We start from the raw sequence: 25,555 nt of genomic DNA, 5'->3' as shown, positions 1-25,555 counted from the left end.
TAGCTGTACAGTGTGTAAATTCAGATTCTCACCCTTTGATTGGTGCTGCTGAGTGAAGCTGACTGATTATGTGTCAATTCTGTGTGTTGTAGAAGGTTGTACATGTACAGAATGGCTGCAGATATACAGATGCAACAAATGTAGAAAAGGTATATGGAAGGATTTACAACCACTTTAAAAGCTTACAGAGATCCCACCAGCCAGTGTCTATCCAAAATTGAGACTTTTTTTTTGGATGGAGTTGGTATTTTAGTACACGCAATGGTGCACAGGTTGCATTTCATTTATGCCCTCCTCATACCTCATCAGCTTAAAGTAATAATGCGCCTGGTGACATATCAAATGTAAAGTGGCATAACATGAAAGTACTAAAGTTGTCATGTAGTGAAAGCCAGCCTATGTCCCTTGTCTTACCATGGTGCACATGATGTAGCACTGTATGCTCCTAGTAAAAAGTATTAACCATTGTTCTTGCTGACAAAGTCGGAAAGCAAGTAGATACATGAGCCCAAGTGACAGGAAGGTAAATCTGATAAATCTGGAAGTCATGAACAACACATGGGCTCTGATGAAACAGGCTGTGTTGTTAAGCTGCCCACACTGAAAACATTGCGCTGTCATATTTAAAAGGACACTAAGAAGTTGTGATAAATGAATGACAATGTCTCTTCTAAGGTCCTCCAATGTTAAACAGACAGATTTCCTCGACAGATCTTTTCATATGTCAGCAAGACTTGAAGTTCCCCATCCCACACAGCGGATGCTCCTTGACATGTGTCTAATCCATACCATGAACACTTATACAGCATATCCCCCAAGACTCAGCTATTATGTAAATAAAAGGTCCACGGTATATGCATGACCACTCATTGGAAACTCACGGTTGGATGGCATCCTTCGCAAAAGATAGACAGCGAGAGATGTGACATCCGAGCAGCTGCTTCTTGCATTTTGCTATATTTATCTAAGTTAGTTAGTGTTCTGAAACACGAGACGGAAAAATAACAGGCAATTTGCCGTGAAGTCTGTATCAAAGAATGATTATGAGGTTTCCTGTGAGCCCTTGATCTGTCTGAAGCAGTGGAAGACAATTGTTTATGGTCTGAGTCTTATTTTGATTCAGGAAGTTATATGGAGAGATCTATATGATGGCAATTCGGAGCATCTGTGCTTCACATGGGATCACAGTCACATCTTCTAGGTAGTGTGAAGGTTCCTGGAAACAACAGGCAGGAAATAAGCCAGTCTGATCAGTCTTCCAACGGGTATGTTCCTTGGATATATGAGGTACAGCCATTGCAGATGCAGACTGATAGCAACTGTTTTGTAGGCTAAACCAATATGATGGCCCCTAACTAGACACAATTTGTTATGGAAATAAGTCTTGGGCCAACAGAAAAAATAGAAGAAAGAGAAGGCCTTAGTGACAGCCATAACATGCATCTCTCAGTTGTTTCGATTGCTGAGACTCTATTCAGTAAATTTCCTCCCACTTCCTGTCTCTCTGACCTCCATTTACCAGGAAAGGAAGCAATGGGAAATGTTTCCAATAGACATGAGTAAAATCCCAGCTGAGGTTCTATCATCATAGGATGAGTATTTACATGGACAGTAAGCTCTTCCATATTGCTCTCCATCAGAAGCATATCTTGAAACTTGTGGCTTCTCTATAAGGATTGTCTATTCCTATGTTACGCGCACATGAACTTTAATGGCATCCCAGTCATAGTCTGTAGGGTTTATTATTGAGTTGGCCCACATTTTGCAGCTAAAACAGCTTCAACTCTTCTGTGAAGGCTGTCCACAAGGTTTAGAAGTGTGTCTTCTAAACTGAGGAGGTCAGGCACTGATGCTGGACGCAAGCAAGATCCATAAATACATTGATGAGCGAGTTTGGGGTGGAGGAACTTGACTGGCCTGAACAGATTCCTGACCTCAACCTGATAGTACACCTTTGGAATGAATAAGAGCGGAGATTGCGAGCCAGGCCTTCTCAGTCAACATCAGTGCCTAACTTCACAAATGCGCTTCTGTAAGAATGGTCAAACATTCCCATAGACACACTCCTAAACATCGTGGACAGCCTTCCCAGAAGAGTTGAAGCTGTTATAGCTGCAAAGGGTGGGCCAACTCAATATTAAACACTACAGACTAAAGCTGGGGTGCCATTAAAGTTCATGTAAAGGCAGGTGTCCCAATACTTTTGTCAATTTAGTGTATGTTAGACAACATTTGGCAATCCATTTACCACACAGTCTAAATATTACATGAATTGCATGCTTTTTTTAAGCCCTTTCAATGGGTGTCGATGGAAGAAACTATGCCCTTTGACCAAACTTTATCTATACCCGAAACTTTTGTTTTAGTTTTGCATAGAGCAGGGAAGGGCTAAACCTCTTTTTACTGCTAAACAGTAAAACCGCAGCTCATCCACCTTTTTTAACCACCCCCCAGCCACAAGTCTGAAAACGCCCTTAGAATACTTTTTTGCATACAGATCTACCCAGCAACATATAAAAGTATGCAACAACCATGTTTTTCTGCCGCTCAGCAAAGTTCACATATGTGTCAGGAAAACACTAACCTCAAGACGAGGCTGAAATATTCCCCCTGACCTAAATGAATTATGAATGATGCATGATATCATGGAGGCCTGCAAGTCCCCCTTGGCCATCCAGCGCAGCGCATAAAATAACAGTCTTACCTTGACTTACACCATGTGCCGAGTTAGGACATGCCTTGCATACATGCAGGGGCAAGTTGTTTGGAAGCCCGGGGCTTGGAGAAACTTGAGCAGGTGTGCTTATAAACAGTGACCTGAGATGTAGATATTCATGAAATTGGAAAATTGTAGCCCTGGGCCATAAGGAAACTTAGAGTGCGCAGCAGCCTCATTGAGGATAGAAGTGAACTGGCTCCCCGCCACTGATTACAATATTCCAATAAACCTTCCTGTGACCTCTCTGAGCTACAAGTTCACATACTGCACTAAAAACAAGTCAAAATACATTAGGTTAAAGGGGTTCACCTTTAGAGGACTGATCTACAGATGTACCAACAGCTTACTAAATCCACAGCTTTTTTTTTTTTCTAGCTTCCTTGCCTTGCGCGTTTTACAGCCACATCCTTTTATCCTTCAGTAGAGGAGTTTATTTAATGAACAGGATATAGGCAGCTCTAAAAAAAAAATACAGAATTCTGTAGATTTGTGTATTTTGCGATTTCATTTTGTATGGTGGGGGCTGTTGCTAATTGTCACCCCAATCTGATAAAGAAAGACATAAAGCATATGTTACCCCAACATTTCATATTCCTGATATGCGTGAATAAAAAATGTGTAGCGCTGAAAAAAGTCACATGTTGCCAAAATGATTCAAAAATAATTATAACAAAAATAGTGTCCAATAAAATGTGAATAAAGTTTATATGGGAAATATTCCCGCGAGGAAGATGTAATCCTGTGTTACTCCAATGTTATTCCAAAATATGTGAAGACCCACCACCAGTGAATGTAAGGGGAGGCTTACCAGCTAGCCTGTGACCGCCCTTCTCAGGGGGGGGTCAATACAGGCTCTGCAGAAATACAGATGATCGTGATAAGCGCCCACGGCTTCCAATACCATCTATTCACCAATGACACCCAAATCTGTCTGCTCCTCAACTCACTTCTTCAGTCTCCTCTCGCATTACTATTTTACTAACTGACATATCAGCATGGATGTCGCACCACTCCTTAAACAAAATCTCTCTGAAACCGAGCTGATAATATTCCCCCCTGCCCGTGCCCCCCACCATGACGCTTCCTACAATAATGCAACCATCAATCCCTCCCCTCGCCAGGGTACTAGGTGTAATCCTAGACTCTGACCTGTTCTTTCAGGCCCCTTTCACACGGGCGGACCGTTCAGCGGACCTGAACAGGCACTCCATACAACTCTATGGAGCGTCTAATGTCAGCGGTGAGTATGTCCACTGACATCTGATCCGATCCGCTAAAATTAGATGTATGGCGATACGTCGTCATCCGTCCTGGCGGATCGGCCAAGATCTGATGAAAACGGACGTGCTGTTTATTTTCGTCCGATCTCTCCATAGAAAAGCAGCGGCACTCGGCAAGCCATCGATCTACTCGGGAGACTTCTGGACCAGGATAAGCCTAACCATACTCTCAGCCCAAATCTGATGTTTCCAAATTGTCTGAGACAAGTGGCCCACATTTCTGTCTGGAATGCACCATGACAATTTCAAGCTTTATCTATAACTTCTTCATTTATGTGAACAATTTTAGTTTTACAGGCATGTCGCAGTTTTTTTTTGTGTTTTAATCCCAAAATATCTTTAGAAATAACTAACTTTAAATATTCTAGTTTGGCATCCTCATTTTGGCCTTATCTCTTTCATGTTTTGTGCAGACTTGCCTGCCTTTAAATCTTTTGCCCAATTAAACTTAAAGATTCTGAAGAGTGTGCTGCCAGAGCAGTCCTGGGCACTCGTCACCAGGATTTCCCTCTGGATACAGAAAAACCCCAAGCTGCCACTTTTCTTCAGACTAAAAATAGACAGATTAGGAATAAAGATTATGCTGGTTTTGGGTTTCCTGTTCTTTTGGCAAATATCTGAAATGTGAGTGAAAGCGAAGTATAACTCTAAATGGGGTGTAGAATGATATCCATTTGTCTAATCATCATTTGCCAGATCTCTTGATTAATAGTGCTTTACTTATGCAGAATGGAAAGTATGTGTTACAATTCTTCTTTGTTTTTAATATGCTCCTAGCTGTAGGGTTCACTGTAAAAGCAGGCTCTCTCTATTGTTGAACCAGTGAGCTGGGTGTGGGCTGTCTTCTAGGCAAGCTAGCTCACGTTTGCTGTAATTAGCCAAATAGCAGGTCTTGTAGCGCTGATCTTTACTTACTTTTCAATGTCTTCTAGGCTGATTAGGATGGAAGGAACACTATAGTTATGAATAATAGCAAAAAGCATCTCATGAAGATCAAACGGAGAGAATGTAACTACATTCTCTACCAGAAATGTAACTATACCAGAATGGCAAAAAACAAAAGAACAAAAGCTGGACAGCCGCACTCCAAAATTTTCTTTAAAGGGATGTCTTTAATCAGTATGGCCAACGTTTCGCACTGACGCCAGTGCGAAACGTTGGCCATACTGATTTTTGTGGGCTTGCAGTGACTGTATGCACAGTTGAAATTAAAGACATCTCTTTTAAAGAAAATTTTGGAGTGCGGCTGTCCAGCTTTTGTTCTTTTGTTTTTTGCCATTACCGCATTGCCAGCACCCCTGGTGGTTCAACAACCCCTGATCATCACGAGGCTCACCTGGAGCGGTGAGAATTCTGTCTGTGTAACTGTACCAGAATGTAGCTACATTCTCTACTACCAGACTTTCCATAATGATAATAGCAAAGAATCTAGAACATTTTAAAGAGCATATATGCAAATTCAGCTTTTCTGTATCACGTAAGACAATTAGGATTTGTATACCAACTGGATAGAGATATAGGCACCATTCAGAGGGGAACTAAATGACCCGATTATATGGTAGGAATGCCCCTGCAGATCCTCCAGCAGTCTTGGGATTTGAAATCCCTGCACTTCCAGGACAGACCACATGCATTCTAAATGGTCATCGCCATCACCTGTTATATCTGTTGATATGCAGAGAAATATGTATGTGTTGCAGTTCCCTATTACAGCCAGCAGATGACAGGGGGTGTGTCCGCAAAAGCTTTACCAGTGTCCAATCACCTATAAACCATGATTGATAAATATTCAGCATCTACTACTGTATGATTGGGATGTAAAAAATGTTGGTTATAAATATAATTTTCTAATCACTTGAGTAGTCATTGCTGAATAGGGTTGTTTAGGAAAGTCTAGTTGTAGCCTAAAAAGCCCACAGTAGTAAGGACAAGGCCCAAGACATGTTTAATTTCCTGCTACAGTCCCAAACCTTTTTTGGACCACTATTTTTTTTTTCTGTGCAGTACAGACAAAACCCAACACAGCAGACACAGCTGAATAGGAGACATATTTATTACTGCGGTTTGTATTCTCCTTTAAGCACAACTACATTGACATGTATAGATGAAACTTTATTTCTAGGCTATGATTTGGAATTGCTCCTTCTCTGCTGGGCATGCAATTTGCGGCATTCTCTAATACTGGCATAACCTGCCCTCCTGAAGCTTTCCAAGCAGTAAATCGCAGTGCAGTTAAATCTGGTATCTGCTGATCCGATTCCATTTAACCATAAATTCTTAAGCCCTGATAAAGGGGGAGTGTGTTTAGCCAACGAAAAGCGTTAGATTCATTATGCTATGAATCAATTTTACCAAGAAAATGACTGTGGACTTACCTTGGACAGTTGTTTGTTGCTCTAATTGAATTGTATGTGTGTGGCTTCCCAACTCTGGGTCCTTTCTCTTTTTCTGGGTCCCCGTTTTGTGAAGTGCTGCCAAACTGAGGCCAGTGTGCCCACTGCCATTTTCGGTGAACTTTGGAAAATCCAGCGCCCTGCTTTGTTCTTGTGTTTGCTCACTTATCTTTCTTCTGTGGCTATGAGGGAAGGATGAATCAGGAAGTACAATCAAGTTTCAGGCTGATTGACAATGGTTGCTCCAGAATACTACACACAATGCAAGATATGTCTAAATGCCAGACAAACCCCATCATACAGCAAAGCCTTTAGCTCACAATAAATATTTAAACAATACACGCCAACTCTTAGGGCTCATTCACAACATTGTGCTGCATTGCTCAATACAACTCATGGTAAGTAGAACTACATTATTTTCAGTGGGTCATACCAATGTACTGTGTTGGTGTGCGCTGTGGAAAAATACAGTGTGTTGTCCCTAAAGGCTGCATAACATGTTACAACATGTCACAACAGGATACAAAAAAAACATACAGCAATGCACCAACATGTTAAAAAAAAGGTATGACAACACATGCCAATACAATTGTGTTTAATGCACACCAAAATGCAATGCACACGGTGTGCATCCATCTTTAAAGTGATATTAAAGTTTTTTTTTAAATAACAAACATGTCATAGTTACCTGCTTAGTTCAGTGGTTTTGCAAAGAGCAGCCCAGCTCCTCCTCTTCTCAGGTCCATTCAGACACAGAGCCGCTGCTTGGCCCCCATCCCCTCTCTCTCCTCATTGTCTCACTGACTTTGATTGACAGCAGCAGGAACCAAAGATGTTCTGCTGCTGTCTCACCCAATGAGCAGAGAGAGAGAAAAAGAGAGTCCCTGCCAGCCAAGACTCTCCTGCAACATCGCTGGATCGAGATGGGGCTCAGGAAAGTATAAGAGGGTGCTTGGGGGGGCTGCTGCACACAGAAGGTGTTTTATTTTAAAGGGGTTATAAAGTCAGGTTTTTTATCATAGTGCATTAAGATAAAAAGCCTTCTGTGTGCAGCAGCTCCACTCGACCACCCTAATACTTTCCTGGGCCCCACCTCTGTCCAGCAGCTCCGTGGCTGAATGGATACAGGGAGCTGTGTCTCAGCTTGGGTGCCCCATAGGAAGCTGCTTGCTGTGGGGCCACTCAACAGGAGGAAGGGGCCAGGAGGCAAGTATAACATGTTACTTATTTTTATTTAAAAAAAAAAAACGAGACTTTACAATCACTTGAATGCATTAAGATAAAAAAAAACTTCTGACTTTAGAACCACTTGAATCTCCCTAACAGGATACAGACAGCTATAAAAACTGACGAGTGATCTAATCCCTCTCCACTCTATCCCAAAAAAATAAAAGCTTTGCCATTACATACACTTTACATTTTTGCTGACAGATCAGTCTTTGTCAAAGTCTCTGTAGCTGTTACACAGGCACCAGACCATTAGGCTACGTAGACTTTCTGTACAATTGCAGTCCAGAACAACTTTTTCAATCTGTTTTCAGCATATAACCACTGATGAAGGGGAGCTTTGAGCCCCTGAAATGTGTTGGCTGGTTCTTTTTTGTGTCCTGACAAACTATTTCTCATTTGACTTAATAAACCTTTGAGGTGCTCTCATCTTTCTCATACTCTACAGACTACTCCAGGGACAACTGCTCTAACTTTGGACCACTGATTCTCATCTGCTCCAGAGTCCAGCGCTCCTCAAATACAGACCTACTATTGAGCCAAGGTCTCTGTAGCAGCACCTTTTGGACTGAGCCAATAATGCAATAATAGTAAACTGTATCTTGTGTCAAAATCCCATAAGTCCAATCCTGTTAGAAAAACACAGAGAGCGCATACAGTGTAGGAAAATTAAATACAAAGATGTCTGAGAATAAACCATCAGGATCTTGGTTTTATTGCAGGAAATATAGAAACTTTGCGCTTGTTTGGAACAATTGACCCTTCAATCTCAAAACACTTGACAGATGCAGCGAGTGTACTCTTCACAACCAGCCAGTCATAGATTCTTATATATAAACGGAAGGAGGTCCAAGGAGATTCGTATTCTTGAGACAAGAAGCATAAAAATTCCATGATTTGTTATTAACAAAAACACAGAATGTCTCGGCAGAATGGAATAGGTCCACAGGCCACTTCACCATTAAACCACTCGTGAAAGAGAGGAATTTTCAACCGAAAACTACATTTCCAGTCGAAAGGTTAAGTGTTAGCAATTTAAAAATTTTCTGACATGTATTACATAAATAAATTCAAAATCATCAATCTAAGTAAAAGTCAATCTGTGATGTTCGCAGACCAGTCGAATGGCAGAACAATTTAATCGTTGAGTAAAACCCCCACATACATTAGAAGTGCTCTTCTTTTTTTTTCTTTTTTTTTTTTTTTTAAGGAATGCTATGGAAAAAAAATGTACTGTGGTAACAGTTTGGGGTTAAAATTGAACTAAACCCTCCTATCCTTTACAGACAAGTTGTCTAAAATCTTAGCCTCTGTTTGATCTGCAGTTGCCATGGAGTTGCACGTGATCAGGTACAACATCAGCCAATTGATGGTTTGACAGTCCACAGTTTTACTTTAACCACTTAAGGACCGCCACATGCACATATACGTCGGCAGAATGGCACGACTGGGCACAAGCACGTACCTGTACGTCCTCTCAAAGTGCCCAGCCGTGGGTCGTGGGCACGCGCCCGCGACACGGTCCGAAGCTCTGTGACCGCGGCACCCGCGGACCCGATCGCTGCTGGAGTCCCACGATCGGTCCCCGGAGCTGAAGAACGGGGAGAGCTGTGTGTAAACACAGCTTCCCCGTTCTTCACTGTGGCGCCGTCATTGATCGTCTGTTCCCTGATATAGGGAAAGGCAATCAATGACGTCACACGTCCAGCCCCGCCCCCTACAGTTAGAAACACAAATGAGGTCACACTTAACCACTAGGAGGCGCTGAAGGGGTTAACTCCCAAACTGCATATGGTCATTTTCATAGTAAACAATGCATTTTTATAGAATTTTTTGCAGTAAAAATGACAATGGTCCAAAAAATGTGTCAAAATTGTCCGAAAAAAATCACTGATCGCCGCCATTACTAGAAAAATAATTATTAATAAAAATGCAATAAAACTATCCTCTATTTTGTAAACACTATACATTTTGCGCAAACCAATCGATAAACGCTCATTGCGATTTTTTTACCAAAAATATGTACAAGAATACGTATCGGCCTAAACTGAGAAAAAAAAAATGTATATATATTTTTGGGGGATATTTATTATAGCAAAAAGTAAAAAATATATTTCTTTTTTAAATTGTCGCTCTATTTTTGTTTATAGAGCAAAAAATAAAAACCGCAGGTGATCAAATACCACCAAAAGAAAGCTCTATTTGTGGGGAAAAAAGGACGCCAATTTTGTTCGGGAGCCACATCGCGCAATTGTCAGTTAAAGCGACACAGTGCCGAATCGCAAAAACTGGCCAGGTCCTTTACCTGCGTAATGGTCTGGGTCTTAAGTGGTTAATGTATTCTATGCATTAAAGTGTTACTAAACCCACAACAGTAAAATCAGTCTGTATATGCAGTAAAGCATGCTTGTTTTACTCACTGTGGAACCTAAGGAGTTAGTTCATTGTATAAAAAAGGGTGTTTGATCCTGTCTTCTCTGTTCTTCCCCTTCTTTCAACATCCCCAAACCATCTACTGAAAGAACAGAGCCTTGGGGACAATCTGCATATGCTCAGTTTGGTGTGTATTGCTAGATTTCATTTTTCTCTCGAGATAGTACATGTGATCGGCACAGGGTCAATCAGCACTGTCCAGCGTTGTTCAGGCGCCGTTTTTAGCCCTTTAGCGCCTGAAAAATGCCTCAGTGTGAGAGGTGTCTAAATATCAGGAGAATCTTGTACACTGATCATCACAGTACTGTACCATGAGCTGTAGCTGTAGTAATTATTAGCAGGGGGTGCCTGACAAATTAAAGTTATTGCAAGGGTTCCTCCATGTGGGAAAAGTTTAGAAGTAGTAGAATAAACTGTATTAATTCATTGTTGAAGCTAGTGGACATGGACTTATGAACGTAGTTGTTCTAGCGCCCGCTGTCGGCTGATGTTACAGAGGTGGTCAAGGCTCTGAAAAGGTCCCGACCATATGGACGGGATCCACCTGGAACAGCAGCTGGGGACAGAGCAGAGGGGACAGAGCAGAGAGCCGGTGACTGACAGTCCAGACTCTCTTCTTACAGAAAGCCGAGACCTTAGTGATCAGTTGTCTTTGATCTCTCAGTTCCCAGTGCAGAGCCGACGGGGGACATATGCAGCATTGGATCGATGCTGCATCCACCTAGGTATCCCCCCCCCCCCCCGAAATCCCAAAGTTATCTTTTAACAAACCTCAACCACATCATTGTCCGAAACAAGAACTGCCTGTATTTCCCTAAAACAATTCCATTCTTGAAGACTGATCTGAAACTCTTAAAGGTTAAAGTGATGTTAACTAGAAAGCTAAATGATAAATTCCACAATGTAATACCATTTTTATGTAAAAACATCCTAAGGGCAAGTGGTTATTGCAAGATCATGGCTACAGCCATGATCATGGTAAAGTTTTTAAGGTCGACGACCAGCTGTCTTGTAAAAGTGATCCGGGTGTCTCTACAGCCTTCTGATCACTTTTACTGTGTAATAGACCCCTGATGTCTCATAAAGAGTACCTGTCACTGTCCAAAGCTATCACATAGGGGCTTGTTCAATAAAGTAAAATGAAAAAAAAGTAGAAAAAACAAAAATGTATATAAAATAATAACAATAAAAATTTAAATTAATGTAAATGCAAATGTGCACATACAGTAGGTCTTGCACACAAATGTAAACAGCAAATTCACCATGTGAGGTATCACAGTGAACATCAGAGTGAGCTTAATAATCCTACAGACATCACAACTACCTCTACAATGATAACCTGTAAATTGTGGCCTATGAATAATTTTAGGTACCATATTTTGTAGCCATTTTAGTTTTAAGTTTAGTTTTAAGTCTTGAAATGTTTGGTATGACACAACATCATCTTTAATATTTTACCAAAAAAGGGATCATTACATTGTGTTTGTGTGCACTAAAATAAATTTTAGTGTATAGCTCCTGAAAAAGTTTAAAAACTGGCTGCACAAATATCATGTGACATAGCTACCTCTTTTTTATTCTCCAGTGCCTCTGCTTTCAGAAAGTATATAATGTTTGGGGTTTATACGTAATTTCCAAGCAAAAATGTTGGATTGTAACATGTGCAAACAAACAATGAAAAAATTGCCCCAGACAGCAAGTGACTAAAAATAAAAAGGTAATATCTGCAGAACAGCTGGATCTCTGGAAGGTCAGCAGCCTTCCAGCTGCCAATGAACTACAAGTACCAGAAAATCTATACAGACACTGGCTTATCAAGCAAGAACGTTTTGTTTCTAAAAAGTTCTAAAAAACTTGGGATAATTAGCCCAGACTAAATTGTTCCCTCACAGTGTCTTCTAGTGATCTCAACAAAATATTATTAGGTCCCAAACCTATTCCCGTCAGAATGTGGAATTGTGCAGAAATAAAAACATAATAATCCTAGAGGTATTTTCCCTTTCCCTTCCATGATTTTAGCCACAGTTTTCAAGGTCTGTGCTTTTTTGTTAATGGAGAACGTTCTGGCCTTCATATGTCTCCGATCTGACAGGCAGAGAGGTGTGTGTTCTGGTCTGGATCATATCTATTCAGGAATTTGACATTACTATTTTTTAAAATAATAATTAAAAATAAAATGTTTTGGGACCCATATGTGTTTCCATAAGGCAGCCGGCGGTATAGTTTTTGTAGCTGTACACTCTGCCTCAAAGCATGTCTAATAAACTGGTAGTTCTTCCACTCACTGAAGACGATGGAAGCAGACGATGAAACACTGGCATGCTGACATACCAATAAAAAAAAAAAAAAAATCAGGTAAAATACAATTTGGATGTTATAGCTTTACTCCATTCTGTTACAGTCTGTGCTACTATGTAATACTTAAAGGGTTAGTAAAGGAAAACATGTTTTTCCTTTAAAATAATCGTTGTCTTCTGGGGTCCCTCGTCGGCTGTCTCTGGTCCACCCCGCAAGTACTGACCACAGTCATGCGAGAGAGCTCGCATGGTGGTGAGTAATTGCGGGCGCGCTCCCGTGATACAGCGAGCGGCCATAGCCGCTCACTGTATCACTCAGTTAAAGTGACACTATAGGTTCTTTTTTTTTTAAATAACAAACATGTCATACTTGCCTCCACTGTGCAGTTAGTTTTGCACAATATGGACCAAAATGCAGTTTTCTGGGGTCCCCCTGAGGCTCTCTCAGCTCCTCCCTGTAACAAGCGCTCTCGGCGCCGTCTCTTCCCTGTGGTGCGTTTCAAGCTGGAACGCATTACGCAGCGCCACGTGCATTTCAGCTTGGAACGCGGAAGTGCGCCGCCAATCTGCGTTTTTTCCTGAATCAGTGCTTATGCACTGCAGCTGTCTTCTGCCTATAAAGGCATTCATTGTAAATAGAAACGTGGCTCTATTATTGTCGGCCATAGCCGGCTAGGCTACCATCCTTCCCTGGACCTGGAGGCATCCCACTATTAAGGTTACAATGAACTACAGGTACCAGCAATCCTTAACCCTGGATGCCTGCCTGATTGAAGCTAATCCTGATTGCCATTGCCGGGGACAACCTTCAAGACCTTCCTTGCTGACACCCTGCTCTACGGAATCCCTACTTGCTACTCTGAAGCCCTGAAAACGGATACGTTTTAATTGTGTCACTTGTAGTTCTATAGAAACATCTGCTGCATACTTTCCACCTAAAACAATTGCTGATATTTATTATGACGTGTGGCTATTAACATACTACTTGGCATAGACTGTTGTGCCTATGACTGTTTGCTAAGGAATATCTTAAAGGGACATCTACTCACAAATTACCAGAACTATATTGCCTGTCATATGCAACTATTAGTTGTCTCTACAACTCCTATTTACTACGAGCTATATTGCCTGTCATATGCAACTATTAGTTGTCAACTCCTATTTACTCCGAGCTATAGTTGCATCTCATATGCAACTATAATTACCTGAGCTATATTTGCCTCTCATATGCAACTATTAATTGTCTTAACAACTCCTATTTACTATGTGCTTGACATAAGTGTAAATTGCTTATGGGCCTTGCCCTGACTTGCTGAACATGTTCGCTCTAACTTTTCTATGCTAAGGGTTGATGATATTTCATACTGACTCCCTCAGTGGCCTAATACATCGCTATATGTTTAAGTGATATAATGTAGAGAACCCCAAAACTCCTGTTTGCATGGAGTGACGCCTGGGGTCCCGTACTGATAATCACTTGCATATAGAGCTGCATTGGAATCTTTAAAGTGTATACTATAATTTTAAATGCTAAGCTCTAGTCACATGTTGTAATGCATCCATCCTTAGTAGCTCAACACCTTTCTTTATGTGAGACAGAGATGATGTAGAGAACCCCCAAACTCCTGTTTGTGTGGAGTGACGCCTGGGGTCCAATACTGATTTCTTACATAAAGAAGTGCATTGAAATCCTTGCTAACCGCAGTTGTGGTTCACTCCGTTCACTAGAGCTGTTACACTCCCTGCATCAGATAACCCCCTCTGGTAAGCGCTCTCCCAAGGGGGTTACCTTGCGGGCACGCTCCCAAGTCCTGCATTCAGCGTCCAAAGCTGCCGAATGTAGGACTCGGCCCCGACGCCCGCATCATTAGATTTGATTGACAGCAGCGGAAGCCAATGGCTGCGCTGCTATCAATCTATCCAATGAAGAGCCGAGAACTCCGGAGAATATCCAACGTGTTCTCGACGCGGGACTTCCAGGACTCAGGTAAGTAAAATGGGGGGCTGGGGGGCCGGTAATAGTGAGATGTTTTTTCACCTTATTGCATGGGATGTATTAAGTTGAAAAAACAGGAGGGTTTACAACCCCTTTGTTTAAAGTTTCAATAGTAAAAAATGTAAGTTGCAGTCAAGCATATAAAATCCCCAATACCACCACCCACCCCACTCAACGTACACACACATACAAATGTAAACATTGGGGGTGTCTAGGCATGAAAACCTTGATTGTGATACACATGTTACATGTCACCACGCACGCAGTGAGAGCAAAATTTCCATGGGATATGTATTCCTTAGAAGCAGAGAAGCTGCAAAGCATGCAGGGAATCCAGCAAGTTGGTGAAAGATGTCCACCAGATAGGCAGCAATCCACATATAAAAGTAAGCCTACATTGGATTATGAAAAAAAAAATGAAAAAACAATGTTCATACTGCTATTACAATGCTCATGTTCAGAAATTAAAATTGTAGGCTGTAACCATAGAACTCCTATAACTCAATACAACTCAATGGGTTGGAGAGTGCACAGACAAACAGATTATGGAAAAGCCCCAGCACATTAATTCTATTTCGCACAGATGGCCACCAGATCAGACATTTGTCTTATGGTACAGAGTGTGAGTTCTCTGTGCCATAAGATTTTTCCTTCACTGATAAAAGCCAAGTCCGCCACAAATGTGTGACTTATTTAAGACTCAGCAGAAGAAGGTTGGGGTTTATACATTGTTTTTTAAGGTTATTGAGTCTAGCCAGTTGCCTGGTGAACACAACACAGGCATAATTCCCAGGAGAGTCCAGAACTACATGTTCATGACAACTTTATTGCATTTCCCAATGATGTTACTCTTCCCAACTACATACTTCATGTATACGTATACCGTCAGAACTAGATGAGCTCATCTGACAGATCATCAACTTCAGTCCAACACACTACAGTATATTTAATTCTATAGAATACAGAATAAAACTATTGGAACCACACAGTGTTCATGCTGCAGCCAGATTCAAGCCAGTGAAGATAGTTCCAAAAAGCGATACATGCCAGTTCTGCTTAGGAGAATAATTTTTACACATGCCTTCTTCACTAATTAAAATGTTACTAAACCCAGGAGCCTGCATTCACTATATCTAGTCTCCAACAGTACACAGAACATGGAAATTCAATTATTTTCGTAAATATAAACTGTTAAATACCTTTTCTCATCAGCAGTATATAGCAATCTTGTAAATTATATCAAGCCTCGTACACAAGCTAGTTTTTTTCGGCAAGAACCAGCAAGAAAACTGCTAAGTAAACCGAGCGTGTGTACTAGGGGTTTGAGGTTTCTCATCTGGAAATCTCCCTAAAATCGCAATAAGAAAAATAGAGATCCTGCTCTTTATTTTCTCGTCGAAGATTCTTGTCGGCCTGTTTCCCGACGAGAAACCCGAGCGTCTGTATACTTACCTGTCGCCGTGGAAACCCGCGCATGCTCGAAATGACTTTGACGCATGCGCGGTAGCTTCCTAGGCATAGGTAGGGTGCAGCAAGATGGCAGCGACGGCATCGAATGTGACGAGCGCATGCTAGTCGTACGCAATGACGTCAACGCGTTCTTGACTTTCAAGAGAATCGCGGTTCTTTTGAAAGGAGAGTATGTACACTCAGGGGGCAAGAGATTCTTGCCAAGAATCTCGTCAGGAAAAACGTTTTTTTCCTGACGAGATTCTGGCCCGTGTGTACGAGGCTTCAGTGTCTGGTTAAAGCTTTTAGGAGTAGTTTTCATTCTACCATGATTGTCCAATGAGGCTGCAGGAACCCTGGCCCTCTGTCTGGAGGTTGTTGATTGGCCCTGTGCTGATCACATGCACTCTCCCAAGAGAAAAAAAATACTTTCTAGCAATACACACCAAACTGAGCAGGCACAGCTTGTCCCCAAGGCTCTGTTCTATCAACAGATAGATTGAAGACAGTGGAAAAAGGGGAGGATCTGAGAAGACAGGATCAAGCAGCCTTTTTACACAATGCAGAGGATTAACCCCTTAGGTTTCACAGTGAGCCTACCAGGCATGTTTTACTGCATACATAGACTACTGTATATGTATTATAGTGTACTTGTATAAAAACACTGACAATGTAAAGTGCTGAAATAGGTTTGCCTAAAATATATCTAAAACCATTTTTTTTTATTTGGATGGTTTAGATTTCTGTCAGCTGTTTTTCTTTCACCTGGAGACACAGAAGGGACAAATCCCCTGTAACGGGAGGGCTCGTGGAATCCAGAAGCACTTAGAAAGTATGAGATACTCCTGTTTCAGCTTCACCGATGCCTCATGTGTAGATCACCCTGTGTCTCTAATAGGGGCACAGGGTGAATGAGAACCCCACTATGGTCTTTGCTAGTCACATTTAATGCGTTATAGATATTGTATATATATTATGTGTTGGCTGTTGTGTATTTAAAGCTTGCTGTGATGGGGTGGGGTGTGATTGCATTCTATTGTCTATTGTGCTAACTAAGTCTGCTACTGTGGTGATGTGGATTGGAGCTTGGTAGACAGTCTGGCTGCCTATTATGGGATGTTTAAGTGTCCATATATATATGGGTATTGCATTGCGATGAGCTGTTATAACTTAACCACTTAAGACCCGGACCAATATGCAGGTAAAGGACCAGGCCCCTTTTTGCGATTCGGCAATGCGTCGCTTTAACTGACAATTTAACTGATAATTTTTTTCCCACAAATAGAGCTTTCTTTTGGTGGTATTTGATTGCCTCTGTGTTTTTTATTTTGTGCGCTATAAACAAAAATAGAGCGCCAATTTTGAAAAAAATTCAATATTTTTTACTTTTTGCTATAATAAATTTCCCCCCAAAATATATATAAAAAAACATTTCCTCAGTTTAGGCCGATACGTATTCTTCTACCTATTTTTGGTTAAACGCTAACGCTTATCGATTGGTTTGCGCAAAATGTATAGCCTTTACAAAATAGGGGATAGTTTTATTGCATTTTTATTAATATATTTTTTTTCTACTAATGGCAGCGATCAGCGTTTTTTTTTCATAACTGCGACATTATGGCGGACACATCAGACAATTTTAACACATTTTTGGGACCATTGTCATTTTTTACAGCAAAAAAATGCTATAAAAATGCATTGTTTACTGTGAAAATGACAATTGCAGATTGGGAGTTAACCACTAGGGGCGCTGAAGGTGTTAAGTGTGACCTCATATGTGTTTCTAACTGTAGGGGGGGGGCTGGATGTGTGACGTCATTGATCACCTTTCCCTATATCAGGGAACAGACGATCAATTACAGTGCCATTGTGAAGAACGGGGAAGGTGTGTTTACCCACACCTCTCTTCGTTCTTTAGCTCCAGGTACCGATCGCGGGACTCCGGCGGCGATCGGGTCCCACGGAGCTTCAGACCGGGTCGCGGGCGAGCATTTAACAATCACGTACAGGTACGTGATTGTGCCCAGCCATGCCATTCTGCCGACGTATATCGGCGTCAGGCGGTCCTTAAGTGGTTAATGATTGAAAAACTGCAAAAATCAGCCGGGGTTTACTTCTGAATCGTGATCTCTATTTTTATTCTCAGTTTATCCAGAATTGGGTAGCTCTAATACATAGCTTGTGTATGTATCATTTTGTTCTATTTAAAGTAATGTATAGAAGGTAGGGCCCGAAAGTGACTCAAGCCCAGGGGCCCCCAGTCCTGCCCTGGTAGTCACCAAACCAGGACAATGTGTGTGGTCTATATTTCCTCTGGAACAATACTTCAGCGGTGCAGCCCTCCTCAGGTGAATATATCAGGCAAGAATGGGACAACATTTCTCTCCCAAAACTCCAACTGGTCTCATCAGTTCCCAGACGTTTAAAGTGTTGAGTGCATTTTAAAGAAGAGGGAATGCTACACCATTGTAAATACGGCCCTGTCCCAACTTTGACACGTGTTGCTGCCATCAATTTCAAAATTACCTTATTTTTTTTCTTACAATGTTACATTTTGCAAATCATTGCATTCTGTTTTTATGTACATTTTACACAGCGTCCCAACTTTTTTGGAACTGGGGCTGTACAGAAATACCAAGTCAAATGCTTCAGTCATTAAAAAAAAAAAAAAAATGCCATTAAGCCTTTTTTGGCATTTACATTGCAAAACTGGAGCCAGCACTGAGACTTATGGCAAGGTTGAATTCCATGATGTTCCATCTGTTACAGCAGCTTGTGCTGCACCGTCCAAAAGCTAATGTCTGAATTAATTGGAAAAGCCTTCAAAGTCAATGACAGGCCCTGCAAGGGATCTAAAAGAAGCATGCTAATGAAGTGATGTCACTAGCAGACACTGCAGGGTCTCCTGAAGCTCTGTATACCAGCAGCACAGGTGTGCGCACAGCCCGGATCTCTGGGGAGACTGTCACTCTCAGCTACATTTTTTCCATGCCTTCATTTCTAATGGGATATTATTTCATTCATTTTGCAAATACTGTCACCCTCTCTGGCCAAAGTGTGAAAGCAGGGAGGTTCTTCGAAACATCCATCAGTGTGAAGCGGTGAGTTTTTATGCATAATGTAGAATTACTGTACAATTAACATGTTCTTCACCAATGCACTGTCAGGGAGATGCTGGAATTTAGACTGATCTTGTAAACCAGATACGTTAAAAATGCTACAAAAGTGCTGGACAAAATATGGATGTAAACTAAAGAATCCTTGGGCTTCTATTTCCGCAAAAACACAATATCTACAGTTTGTATAAATCAGCAAGAAACTATTAATACAACTGGCCACTGAGAGTGCCATTCAAACTGGATTCAATGTCAGAATGGCAAATTTCACTTTTAGTAAAGAATAAACGCAATAACAATATAACACAAATGTATACAGTTACTTTAACCATATATGCAAAAATCTGAAGAATAATATCATTATCAATAAAAAAATTAAATAAAAAATACAACACCCCTTTACAAAACATACATTTGTTGAGTGTTTCTAGAGAAAGAGAACAGCACTGGGTGTAAACTCAGATGGAATTCAGACTTAGAAGACACTAAGGGCCAGATTATCAGTGGAGATACGACGGCGTATCTCCAGATACGCCGTCGTATCTCTGAGTCCGGCCGGTCGTATCTATGCGCCTGATTCATAGAATCAGTTACGCATAGATTTCTATTAGATCCGACCGGCGTAAGTCTCTTACGCCGTCGGATCGTAACTGCATATGTACGCTGGCCGCTAGGGGCGTGTACGCTGATTTACGCGTTGAAATATGTAAATCAGCTAGATACGCGAATTCACGAACGTACGCCCGGCCGACGCAGTACAGATACGCCGTTTACGTTAGGCTTTTCCCAGCCAAAAGTTACCCCTGCTATATGGTGGCGTAAGTGCGGCATACCAATGTTAAGTATGGCCGTTGTTCCCGCAACGAAATTTGAAAATTTTACGTCGTTTGCGTAACTCGTCCGTGAATGGGGCTGGACGTAATTTATGTTTACGTCAAAACCAATACGTCCTTGCGGCGTATTAGGAGCAATGCACACTGGGAGATTTCCACGGACGGCGCATGCGCCGTTCGTGAAAAACATCAATCACGTTGGGTCACAGAACATTAACATAAAACACGCCCCCCTGTTCCAAATTTGAATTAGGCGGGCTTACGCCGGCCGATTTACGCTACGCCGCCGCAACTTACAGAAGGAAAAGTAAATTGAGAATATAGCACTTGCCCGTCTAAGTTGCGGAGGCGTAACGTAAATCGGATACGTTACGCCGCTGTACAAGAATCTGGCCCATAGTCTGTAAATGACTTATTGTGTATAGTTTCTGTTTTCTAGGCTGAAAATTGGCATTTTGATGGAAGAATGATGATCCTTATCAGGGTCTTCAGAGCTGCTTGAGAGTGTTTAAGCTGAAAGTTCTCTAAATTAGTGCTAATCGGTGTAAGCCAAAGAGGGCTGATGCCTCTGGATAAGATTACAAGTATAAAGTGGTAAGCTTTAATCTCCTATGCACAGTGAAGGGCTCTATGTGTTCTCTACATCTGAATATACTGCTGGCTGGCTTTCATATATATGGAACATATATACAGAAGGTGCGCAAGAAAGGATTTATATGAAAAATAAACAGACTACCTTTTATTTGCATTGTTATGTTGTTCCTCATTCCTGGCTGACTTATGTCCAGCAAACATAAATCCATCACTTCTAAATAGTTCTAGGAAAATGTGTACAAGGAAATGTCCTAAGGGTGGAAATAGATTATGTTTTATGTTGTTCTATGGATAAGGCTTCCTCGGCATACCTTCAGATGTGCAGGCACCTTGATTATCTTCACAGGCCAAGTGTGCATATATGCTGCATTACGGTACATGGCACTCAACAAAAGGTAATGGACGGGTCGGACGGGTCAGATGAGATCTGGATAGTATTGTCAAAAATCCATCACACCTCCCAAAGCCAGGCACACCATGTGCTTGTCTCAGGGGTGTGATTTCTCATCAGTCCCAAGACTACTGCAGTTTGTACAGACTGGTAAAATGCATGTACTTACCACCATATAATTCAAATATTAACCACCTTAGCTCCAGAAGATTTACCCCCCTCATGACCAAGCGATATAGCACTGTGTTATTTTAACTAACAATTGCACGGTTGTGCAATGCTGTACTTATATACAACAATTTTGAAAAAAAAAAAAAAAATTCTGCTATAAAAACACATGAAATAAAAAAAAAATGTACAATAACATCATTCATATGGTATACCTTTTTAAAAACAATTAAAAAAAATTGCAGATTATAATACTTTTTTTTAGATGCTCTATTCTGGACCCTTCAGCAAGGAATAACCCTAGGTAGTTCTCTATGTTTATGAGGGGGCATGACAGCTGCGTTAACCTTAATTATCTCTGTCTGGGCTGTGCAGACAGATCTTCCTAATCAAATTGTAACTAGATTTTAACACTGTCTGTCCTAACAAAGAGTTAAAGTGGTTGAAAACCCTTACAGACCACTTTTACCTACAAGTAAGCCTAGATTAAGGCTTACCTGTAGGTGCAAGAAATATCTCCTAAACTTACACGGTTTAAAAGATATTTCCAAAAGACATGCACTGTTGTCTCCGGCGCATGCGGCGGAGACAACGGCGCGCAGGCGTACTGAGCGCGCCACCGTTACTAACGGCGATCATGCCATTAGTGGCGGCACCAGCGCACATGCGCGGGAGTGACGTCATCGCCGTTTCAGCCAGTCACAGCGCCAGAGCCGCTATACGAGGAAGACACTCGGGGAAAGATGGCGGCGGCGGATGCGAGGAACGAGCACCACTGTGGGGGCTTCGATCTCAGGTAAGCAATACATAATGAGCTAGTATGCAATGCATACTAGCTCATTATGCCTTTTTCTTGCAGGTTTTTTTTTTTCCGAGGGTTTACTTCCTCTTTAAAAGGTGTGGAGGCTGTGCTTTTTGTATTGTATGTTAACCACTTCAATACCAGGCACTTACACCCCCTTCCTGCCCAAGGCAATTTTCAGCTTTCTGCGCTGTCGCTGTTGAAATTACAATTGCGCGGTCATGCTACACTGTACCCAAACAGAATTTTTTTTATCATTTTGTTCTCACAAATAGAGCTTTCTTTTGGTGGTATTTGATCACCTCTGTGGTTTTTATTTTTTGCTAAAAATAAAAAAAGATCGTACATTTTGAAGAAAAAAATGTTTTTGCTTTTGTTTCTGTTATAAAATTTTGTAAATGAGTATGTTTTCTTCTTCACTGATGGGCACTGATATAGCAGCACTGATGAGGTGGCACCAATGAGGTGTCACTGATGGGCACTGATATGCGGCACTGATGGGCATTGGTAGGTGGCACTGATATGCAGCACTGATGGCCATTGATAGGCGGCACTGATGGCCACTCATGGGTGGCACTGCTGGGCATTGATACGTGGCACTGATATGCAGCACCCATAGGCATCCCTGGTGGCACTGGCAGTGGTAGGCATTGTGGGTGGGCACTGATTGGCAGCTGCCTGGGCACAGATTGCCATTTCCCTAGTGGTCTAGGGGGGCATACCTGGTGGTCGAGTGTGATGGCCATCCCTGGTGGTCCCGGCGGCATCCTTGTGGTCCCGGGAGAGTAGCCGATCGGCTCTCCTCTACTCGCATCTGTCAGACGTGAGTGAGAAAAGGCCGATCAATGGCTCTTCCTGTTTACATCGTGATCAGCCGTGATTGGACACGGCTGATCACGTGGTAAAGAGCCCTGGTTGGAGGCTCTTTACCGAGATCAGTGCAGCGGTGTGTCAGAATGACACACTGCACCACCGATCGCCGCAATGTGTGCCCCCACGGCAGCTGTTATCCTGCTGGACGTCATATGACATCCAGTCAGGATAACTGAACCATCGCTCGGCTGTCATTTTGCTATAGGAAGGAAATGATTAATGAGGACAGACTTGAGTCAGGCTCACCCTAACATTGTTACAAAAACCTCTCTGTCTGCCATGACGACTCCTCCTTTTAGATGACTAAAAGGTAATATAAAAATATATATATATATTTTAGACATGTTGTGTGAAAGGAAACTCATAACACACATATATATAGTAGTGTTTTCTCAAATATGACTTTAAAAGTGGAAATACACTTTAGGTTACTGTTCTGCATTGTATAGTATAAAATATAAGTTGTAGCGATGGGTGTTAGTGGTACAGGTGAGGATTTTGCTTTACCAATAGTACAGGCAGGCAGGAAGCGCTCCTGTTATGTTTACCTGCCTTCCAGTTAAATGATTATAAATCTCGGCTGTGCTGCACATGACTTCCTCAGCACTTACCCACATCTGAGGCACAAGAGAAAGTGCCGAGATTTATTAGACAGTTAAATAAACTTCTCTGGTGTGAACAATTCCCTAAGTCTCATGTTAATCAACAGGGCTCAATTACCAAAAGCAACATGGGGGTGGTGTGTGAGATTACATAAAGAAACCTCTCCTTGCACTGCCTGGAAATGGAGTATGTAGCAAAAAAAAAAAGACTGAATCCTTTTCTCAGTCTGCAGAATAAACTGTTAACACAACACCAATGAAATAAACACAGAGGATTACAAAAAACCTATAGCAAGGAAAATGGGACAGAGAAAGTTCCTGGAAACGTGTAAATATCAGATACAAATAGTTTAATGGAAACTCCACCCATACTTAATATTTTGCAATGTCTTCTTTCATCTTTTTGAGACTTAGCTAGAGAATTTCCTTGCAGAAACCTGTCTTTTCAACAGTAGTTTGTGGCTCTGCCCCTCCCACACGTTTATAATAAAAGTATAAAAGATCCTATTGCCAACCAATTGCAATTGTTGGTCCAGTGTTTAGGAAGCCGTTCGGGCGGTGGCTTTTTGCATGGCCCTTATTCATAATGAAAGAGCATTGACCTGTAGGTAATGCTAAGCCAGAAATTTTAGGTGTTTTGCACCTGTGCCGAACAGGATCCTATTGTAGTTAATACTGGGACACAAAGTACCACAGCCTACAAGAGACCTAAAGCTGGTCATACAGTAAATGGCCCATTTATATTATTCTATTGCATTGTGGTGTGTTTGTGCACCCATGTTACAGGTTGACATGTGTCAAGATAATGCAGCTTATACATTTTGAATGGGATGCCCACATACCACAAGCAGGTTTTAACATACCTGCAGCATTTAGGTCAAGGTGATGCACAAATGGATGGAACTGTGTATTGTTGTCCTCTGGCTAAGTGCCACTAAGTTCTGGATTTTTGGAACACATCAGTGTGATTGGGTCCAAACTCAATGTGACTCTTGCATAAGGACCATACAATTTACAGGCATCCCTATAAGGTCACCAGAGTTTTTCCAACCCGTCTTGCAAGCTGCCTTGCAAGGGGGAGCTGTCCTTCATTGCTGACCTTTAGGCAAACAACTAAAACACACAGGTAAATTGCATATATGGGAACTGTTTAACCACATGCAGCCGAATCATGTACCTTGTACGTCATTTGACTTCAGGTGGTTGTACCGGGATGATGTGTGTAGCCCCCCCAACTCTCTCTACTTGGCTTTGATCGGGTCTCTGCTGACATCACTTCTGGTTTACCTGGCTGTTTACCAGCGCAATTTTGTGAAAATTCTTTCAAGGGCAAAGGAGGGATTTGGGGTCTTATTGACCCCAGATCCCTCTATAAAGAGTTCCTGTCACGCGACGATTGCTGCCATTTTGTTCTATAGGATCTCTGCTTTAAAATATATATATATATATATATATATATATATATATATATATATATATATATATATATATATATATATATGGGGTTATGTCATTTTTGAGTAAAAATTTATTTTTGCATTTTCTACTGGGGAAAATCACACTGTAAATTGCACCAAAGTAGCACAGGAACCTTTTTCAAAATCGCACCATGCTGAGTCGCATTGATGAGAATAGGCATTTATGAATAAAATTAGATTTCCCATGTCATGCGATTCTGTGCAACTCAGATCACATCAGAAATCGCACTGTGAACCAACACAGACAAGTAAGAGGATACCATGTTCTACTGTGACAGTTATAGATTGTGGAAGGGACATAGCGGTGTCCTTTCTCCCATACCAGACTACAAGCTGGGCCTTGACAGGAGAATACAATAGGAGAGGTAACTGTCAGCGCAGATACAAAGTGTATGTATAAGTAGGTGAATGGCGATTAGTCCATTAGATATAATAGTAACAGGCAGTTCAATGGTTAAAATACAGGTGATGTGGCTGTTCAATGGCGGCTGCTGTCCTCAGAGAGCTGACTCTGTGATAAACAAAAGAGGGGTAGAGAAAGGAAGTGCCACCTATGTACAGTATTGAAGAGGTTCTTTTAATGACACATTATATAAAACACACTTACAAGAAGGTAAGGAAAGAAGGCTCATCTGTAAGATCCTGTAGTCCTCGTCCCGGATCCATGGGCTGCTTAGAAGTGAAGATAGCAGAATGTGTGGAGTCCTCAGGCTTGTTCAGCCTCACGGGTCACGTGACAGGTCACGTGATTACTTCTTCCAGGAGGAGGGTCAGATAGGTAGAAAAAAGGCTGATTGGGCTACGCGCTCAGAACCAATGCTCCTTCTATTGGCAGGTCTCTAGCAAGAGCAAAGTTGCAGTGGTGAGTCTTAGGCCCCGTACACACGACCAAACATGTATGCTG

The 25,555-nt window shown here is 41.6% G+C and overlaps 1 long non-coding RNA gene across 1 annotated transcript in view; it reads right to left on the bottom strand.

Annotated features, from left to right (window-relative positions):
* LOC120917822 overlaps positions 1 to 25,293 on the bottom strand; it is a 340,441-nt gene extending 315,148 nt beyond the window's left edge. The window contains exons 1-2 of the long non-coding RNA XR_005744237.1: positions 25,259 to 25,293; positions 6,375 to 6,574 (exon numbers count right to left, since the gene is read on the bottom strand). This is a non-coding gene — a long non-coding RNA (uncharacterized LOC120917822). The remainder of the gene's footprint in view (positions 1 to 6,374; positions 6,575 to 25,258) is intronic.
* Between the last annotated feature and the right edge of the window lie 262 nt (positions 25,294 to 25,555).

This window comes from Rana temporaria, chromosome 11 (genome assembly GCF_905171775.1).
Source record: "Rana temporaria chromosome 11, aRanTem1.1, whole genome shotgun sequence".
In the NCBI taxonomy this organism is placed as follows: Eukaryota; Metazoa; Chordata; class Amphibia; order Anura; family Ranidae; genus Rana; species Rana temporaria.
The sequence above is the reverse complement of the archived record's forward strand: the minus strand, read 5'-3'. Positions and strand labels throughout refer to the sequence as shown.